The sequence below is a fragment of the Mastigoproctus giganteus genome, chromosome 6, assembly GCF_048544385.1.
Source record: "Mastigoproctus giganteus isolate SK-2022 chromosome 6, ASM4854438v1, whole genome shotgun sequence".
Classification (NCBI taxonomy): domain Eukaryota; kingdom Metazoa; phylum Arthropoda; class Arachnida; order Uropygi; family Thelyphonidae; genus Mastigoproctus; species Mastigoproctus giganteus.
Window position 1 is genome coordinate 33,143,432 of NC_143580.1, and position 8,277 is coordinate 33,151,708.

The window sequence follows — 8,277 nt, forward strand, 5'->3', positions numbered from 1 at the left end:
GAACTTTTGCGATACCCAACCGAATTCCTGGACAGCTTCAGTTTAAGTGGTTTACCACCCCGTATTTTAGAGCTGAAGGTAGGAGCTGCGGAATATGGAAATTTCAGAAAGATTGATCAGTGGTACGCGACTTATAGTCAAAGTTATGAATCAGAATTGTTTGGATCTAGAAATAATAACAGGAGAAACTAAAGGAAAACGGATACTCTTACCGCGTGTAGATTTGACTCCATCCGAGTCGACGTTGCCATTATCATTTAAGAGACGGCAGTTTCCTATTCGGCTGCCTTTTGAGTTGAATATAAATAAAAGTCAAGGGCAAACGTTTGATAGAGTCGGAATTTCACATACTAACATATTTCTGTATTCAGTCACGGCCAATTGTATGTAGCAATGTCTCGGGTCAGATCATTCCAGCATGTTAAGATAAGGTTACCAGAAGGGCACAAGAATATAAAAAACCAAAAGGGCACAAAAATATAAAAAATGTCGTTTTCAAAGAAGTATTATAGAGACTACTACATTTTGTATGTGTGAAATTGTAACGCAATGTGCACACTTTGAATAATCGGAAAGATGGTCAAACGAAAGAAAATTTATGTTTCCTCAGTTACAAGAAATGAGAAAGGATTTGACGTGTACTGGCTTACCTGCTCACGACAAAACATGGACTACATTTCTTTAGGAGAGAGCTAGAGAAAACCTCTGCTACCAATTGCGAAATTTTCGCAACGGGTACAGCTAGTTGCTATATTAATAATTTTTAAGTTTAACCACTCTACCTCTGTAAGAGTCATCGTCGCATTTATTTATTTTTCCCATAAGAACAATGCGTATGTTCAGCATACTAAGTGATTACAAATGAGAGCATCTTTTTCTGGGAGATATTACAACCACCTGTTAACGCAATGATAGGCAATAGCGGTATATCCGGGGTGGGGAAGTTGCCCCCGTCACCAAAGTTTTTTTTTTTTTTTTTTCACTCTGCTTAAACAGTTATGTGTGACCAAGAATTATTTATTTTGATTAGTTTAATGACCCTTTTATATCATTATCATCATCATCTACTGTATGTTATAATAACATAAATATTTAATGTTGTTTGCTTTATAATATAAAATATTGTGATATAAACAGTGACGTGTAGTATATTTTTACAATTTACTCCCAGTTATTAGCGTTTTTCTTCTTTCTGAACTAATCATTTAGTTTACAATTTTTCTTCAAAATCTGTCGAGTAATTTAGAGCAAACGATTTTTCAGAATACGACACTGTTTCTTAATTTATTTCGGTTTCTTAATTGACTTTTAAAATATCTTAAAATGAATTTATTAAATCTGGATATTGATATGGGAATTACGTAAATAATTAGAGTTTTCTTTTCTTACAGTTAAAATAAGAATTATCTGATAAAAATTGAAAATCAATAAGAATGACATAATTTTTGGTTACGCGACAGATTGTTTATTTTTAATCTCATGTGTGTGTCACACTTATATTTCCTTAGATATTGAATCGAGGACTTATCTCTCATTTATGCAAAGAATTAAAATTTTTCTTCTGGGGAAGCAGTTGACTAGGGAATTTAGAATTAAATAAATACATTTTAAGAAAGCGCATTCATCCATTTTTCTCACTCTTCTAAATCTATCGGAACTATTCCATAAATTACTTAACGCGAATTTTTAACTTTTTTTAACTCCCTCCCCATTATTACATAAGTAGGCACTCTAATTCAAGTAAGAGCATTTGTTTTTAGTAAAAAAAATCTCTTTTATGTGAAGGATTTTTCATTAAAAATGCTATTATAGGCAAACTTGCATTACGTAATTTGTAATTGTCTGTATTTTAATTTAAAAAATAAATAAATAATTGTATTCGCAAATCCAGAATGTATGAGTCGATGTTTAATCTACCCCTTTCTACAAATAACTATCAATTAATACACTGTGACACTGCCATTATTATCCTTTACCAGTCATTATTACCAGTCCCATGGTCACATGCACTACTCCTCTCAATGCTCAGAATTTACTTTTGTGGCGTCATCTTTTTTTGGCAGATGTTCCGGAACATGATGGCAATAACAAAGATAATCTCAGTGTAACAGTGTGTTAATTGGTAGTTCTCTCTTAATATATACATGCAATTTTTCTCATACGAATGAATAAGAAACTGTGGTTAAACTCTGTCTGAGCTTACTACAAGGACCGTTTTTCTTTTTTAAGCGTTATGTGGTATTTCGTAAATAGATTTGACTGTTACCCTTTAATTGTCCTGAAGACCGTACAGGGAATTCAGAGAATATGTGGTCTTTCGAAGAGCGAGAGATTAGGTATATCAAAATAATGGCATAGGAAACAGGAATACCCAGAAATTCAATAGGACAGATATTGATGCTTGAAGTGTTTTTGGGAAGCAAATATCAACGACATTAGCGCTTTTTCTCAGTTTGAAACAAAAGAATATATAAAGTTAACTTTTTTCTAACATCCCGCCTCCCCCTTTCCTTTGGTCTGATGACAGGATTCATCTAGAACGTTGTCATTTAACTTTGTTGTTTAGTAAGATATATAGCATGTGAGTTGGGAGCATACATAGGTTTCTAATTAATGTACCCGTAACGTCAAAATTTTCTCTGCCAATAAACTATGCTCAACCTTATTCAAAAACATGGAGTGCATTTTATATTATTAATTTTCTTCATTTAGAGTTCCTATAAATAATAATGATAATATACTATATTTATGGTTTGCCTTGAACTGGATGAAAGTGAGTTTAATTTATATATATTTCAACACAGTTTATAAACATGTTATTCTTAACTCCTTGTCAGATGTGATTCATAACATCGTCAAACAACATGATATATAATTACCACGTGTAATCTCAACCGCATCTAGTTTTTATGGTAGGAGTGAGGATGAACAGTTTTTTGCCAGTGATTTTTTTTTAAATAGCGTCTGTTACATTAATTTATTGTATACTTATAAGAAAAGAAAATATTCTTACCTTTTAAACTGAACTGAACGCCAGAATTTCATTTTAGATTGGTTAAGTTTGTTTGAAATAGTGGTCCGTCTCTTGCATGCAAGCAGTAGTCTAGCGATTAAAAAACAATGGTCGGCCCAAGATGGTCACGTGACTACATAGTGCCGTGTTCTGTTTATCTCGTGGGTTACAAGCCATTTAGTGATGCCCGTTACTAATGAAATTGTACACTATAGTATTAAGAAAAAAAGATGTGCAGAAACCAAACTTTCGACGAGGAGAACCAAATAAAGTCGCAGTTGATATCAAATATTGGTATTCAAATATTGAAATCCAAAGATTGATATTCAAAAGTTGATATTCAAACAGTCATCCAAATCAGGATGAAAGATGTTGAATAAACACGTTCCCTTTCACGAGAAATTTAAAGAAAAATACTAAGATGGAGAATTAACCCGATTCGCGTCCTAATGAGGTGAATTTTTAAGAAATACAAACAAGTGAAGGATGATTTCATTTAGACATTAATCAGAAATTTTCATCTTTTCCTCCGATATCGATATCGAACAATGATATCGCGTTCGTGAATCCATTTTTCTTAAATAGGTCAATTTGAGATATAACATCTGCTGAGATAGCATAATCTCTCACTGTACATCAATATTATAATCCTTTCGGTCAGGAGATACAGTTAAAGAATAGGAAAGTTTGACAATAGTGCAACAATCTGTGATTATTGCGTAATAAATTATATTCAGCTTTCACATACCGTCAGTTTAGTAGTAGTAGTGCTGGCATGTGATGCAAGAAAGCAAGAGTATGAGCTTATCCCGCATCAGCCAAAAAAAAAAAAAAAAAATCACACCATTCCCTCCAAATCCTGTCCAGTTCCTCCTTAAATTTATTTAACCTATCAACTTCCAAAACCACAGATGGAAGTTTGTTCCAGCAATTAACCACCCGCTGGCTAAAGGCAAATTTCTGCACATCTATTCTACATCTGTCTTTTCTTAATTTGAATTTATGCCCCTTTAGGTTCGTAATCTGAACAAGTGGAAGGATCCCATCAGAATTCAGCGTGCTCAATCCATTCAAGGCCTTATACATCTCAATCAGATCACCGCGCAGGTGCCTAGTCTCCAGCCACTGCAATTTGCAGAACTTAAGCCTCTCTTGGTAGGAGGATCCCTTCATTCCCCTCACCAATCTTGTTGCCCTTCTCTGTACACGCTCAAGCAAATCTACATCCTTCCTAAAATGAGGCATCCAGACCTGTACGCAGTACTCAAGGCGTGGCCTGACCATTGCCTTATACAGAGGTACAATCAACTCCTTTTCCCTGCTAGCAAAATTCCTATATATCATTGAAAAAACCTCATGACCTGCCCTGGCAGCCTGTCTGCATTGCTCAGAAAACTTCATATCTGACTGCACAATTACTCCCAGGTCTTTTTCATTTTCTACCACTTTAAGTGTAGTACCACACAGTTTGTACATTTCTCTTGTGTTACTTCTACCCATATACAGTACTTTGCATTTTTCAAGGTTAAACTTCAGTTGCCACTTCTCAGCCCATCTTCCCAAATTATCTAGATCCTGTTGCAGTAGCACACTGCCATTACTGTCATTAATAAACCTGCCAACCTTTGTATCATCTGCAAACTTCGTTTGCAGATGATACAAAGGTTGGCAGGTTTTTATCAATGGCATTTATCAATGATATTGATGATGATACCTTCATCAATATCATTGATAAATATACAAAACAACAGAGGACCCAACACCGAACCCTATGGGACTCCACTAATAACATTAGTCCACGAAGAGCAGAACCCATTAATTACCACCCTCTGTCTTCTCCCACTCAACCATCCTTTTATCTATTGTAGCAACTTGCCCTTAATACCATTCTGCTCCAATTTGTACAATAGTCTTCCATGCGCAACAGTGTCAAAAGCTTTCCTGAAATCCAAATATATGATATCAAAATTATTTTTTGCATCCAGTTCCTTTGTAACCACATCATAATATCCTATCAAATTTGTCAGACAAGACTTTCCCTTAACAAACCCATGCTGTGTCTGGATTATTGCTGCAGTTTGTAGTTTTGTTAACAAAACTACAAATTATCAGTAAGAAAACTACAAATTCTCGCCCCCACCTGGGTAGTTGGACGGCCATCCTACTAACTGTGCTACACCCGAGGGCCGGATTAGAGAGGGATGCCGGATAGTTTGCGTTTACTGTATTCATTTTAACAATTAAATGTCAAAAAATCATATCAAACATTAAAGCTAAACTCAGCATTTTAATTTATTACACATACTGTTATACCACGAATTTCATTTAATCCTTTTCACAGAAACCTGGCACCACGAGATCTCTTTTGATAGAGACGCTGTTACTGATATAAGTAGTTACATAATAAGCAGAGATAGGGATACCAGAGGAGGTGTTACTGTAATCTGGCATAAATCTTTAAGAATATTTTCGAGGGATCATGAAAAAAAAAAAAAAAAAAAAATGTGCTCTGTCACAGGTGTAAATAAAATGTTGATGGGAGGAGAGAAGGGGTAAGTCCATTTTGTTTTCTTTAAAGAAAACAAAATTAGAAAAAGGAGAATATTTCTTTCTGAGGGGAGGACATATCTCAACCGTCTTCCGTGAATATACATGCATTGTCCTGGATTCTGGAAATTAAGTTGATGTGTTTAGGAACACAATAATGAATATGGCACTTTTTCACATGTTGCATGTGTATGGCCTTCGCGATTCCTTTTTTTTTTTTTTTTAATCACTTGGCCATTTGACTGAGGCCAAGTGATTGATGGCCATTTGATAAAAATTCTAAATAAATCGATCTAAACCTAGACACTTTGGTAAACAGTAAAAGTATCCCTTTCATAATGAAAAATGACAAACGTAAAATTATGGCTGAGGGGGATTGAAATTTGATCCGGACATTGCGAAAAACAACACTCTTCCTTTGACGTTTTCATGATATTGGAATAACATTGAACATTTATTTTGACACTTTATTTCAAAAATTTTGCAAAAATTAACTGGTCGAAATTCCAGAAGATAACGCAACGACCTCACCATCAGATTTCCGTGTTTTGAATTTTTGGACAGTGGACAGTTCATGTGATGCGATTCCAGGTTTTCCGTTTGATATGACTGAAGCACACATCATAACAAATGTTTAGAGGAAACCACATTCCTTGCTTCCTGATTGAATGTTAACATCTTTAGAACCCACATATTCTAAAGCTATTCGTGAATGGTTGTCTCTAAACCACCGGCACTAGTGTTCACTTATTTTGAGATTTCACTCACAGAAATGCTGCTGTTGTCCAGAATAAGCTTCTCGGTTTTATGATGAAGACTGTTTATGCACGCGCAATATGGAGGCGATTTCTCAATCTCATGCCTGTCTGTGAAATCAGTCTGCGCATGTAGCACAGTGGTTAATCACCAGCCTCCCCATACCCGGTGGAAAAGGCACGGATTCGAATCCCATCAATGACGCGAGGAACTTTTTTGGACTTTTTTTGCACTCCGTGTCTGAGTTAGTCAGTCTCAGGTGGACAGCAAGGTTTCCTCCAACAAAACAGGCAAATCGACTAGGGAAACACACGCAATTTATGGACATAATACACATCAAGTTAGTTCTTGGGTGGCTCTAATATGATAGGTTTTTTTTTTTTTTTTTCTCTCATGTACTCTATTACTTGCTTTGACCTTCATAAATAATTTTTAACTATTCATTCTCAAATCGAGCACCGCATCGCATGTAAAAGAAGTAATGCGATATTTCGACATTTATGTTATGCTATATACAATTTAATTCAACGTACTTTTAGGGTATTAGGTTTGATTAAGACATGATTCTAGAATCACTAAATCCCAATTGTGTTCTTTTTTTTTTTTTTTTTTTTCCTGAGCCTGAGTTATAATACCGTCAATGACGCGAGAAATTTTTATGGGCTTTTTCACTGTGGCTAAGCTGGTCAGTCTCAGATGAGGGTTGCATGGCTTTTCTCCCGGAAATTGGGGTTTTTTTTTTCCCTTCCAGCAAAACAGGAGAATCGAGCACCGAATATACGCAATTTACAGACACAATATACTAAAGCCTCATAGTCTTAGTTGCTTTGGCGCTTTACACACACGCACCTTGTCTTCCGTGTCGATCATGAGGTTCTTATTTGTATTTATAGCAACACACAACAATGGAAACGTCAAAAACACAACCAAACAGTAAAATTCAAGATCGATCTTGACAGCGTGATATGTTATCACTGGCCATCGTACAACGTATACCAAAAACAATACGATCTGTGTATTATCTAACAGACGGACCATAATCAGCCTTCGTTTTATTTTTAAGTTGCCCAATGGTGAATCTCTCTCTCTCTCTTTGTTGTGTATGTTACATTGCACGTTCTTTTCAGGAACACCCGACAAAGAAAATTTATATAAACACTAATGCTTGGAACATAATGAATAAATTTGTTAAATTTAAAGTATGAGTTAAATTTAAAGTACCAGAATATGAGCGCTTCACTTTTGTTTCCAAATTGTTGTAAATAGTTTTATGTTGAAAATAAATAGATTTTCTGTTTATGCTCTGCAGCAGCCACATATGATTAGAGGAATTCACAAGATAGGGAATAAAATGATTCTTACTTTGCTCCTCTTAGACATGCAGTAGCTGAAAAGGAAGGTGTGGGGATTACAAGGCCTGCTGGGGATCTTCATGAGACACATACGACCTTTGTTATGGTCGTATGACCATAACAAAGGTCGTATGTGTCTCATGAAGGAGGTATGGCCAACCAAGCTGTGTGTAATGCAGTCAGCAATGCAGATATGGAGGTGATTGGTGTATCCAGACGCCTGATATGCCTTTCCATAGTATCCCACAAGTGCTCTATGGGATTGATATCGGGGGAAGTTCGGAGGCCAATCGATATGCTGGAAGTCAGAACTGTGTACCTCAAACCATTCCTGCACAACAAGTGCCCGATGGCTCGGCGCATTGTCATCTTGGAATACACCATCGCCATTCGGGAAAAAGTGTAACATAGCGGGGTATATACAGTCAGCAAGCAGTTGACAATAGCGGAGACACTAATACGTTGTTCCACATGCACCAGGGGTACAAGTTCCTGCCAGTGAAACATGCCCAACACCATACAACCGCCTCCACCGTTCTGTACTTTTGATATCATGCATGATAAATCAAGAGCCTCATGTTGCTAACGCCAAATCCGTACACGACCATC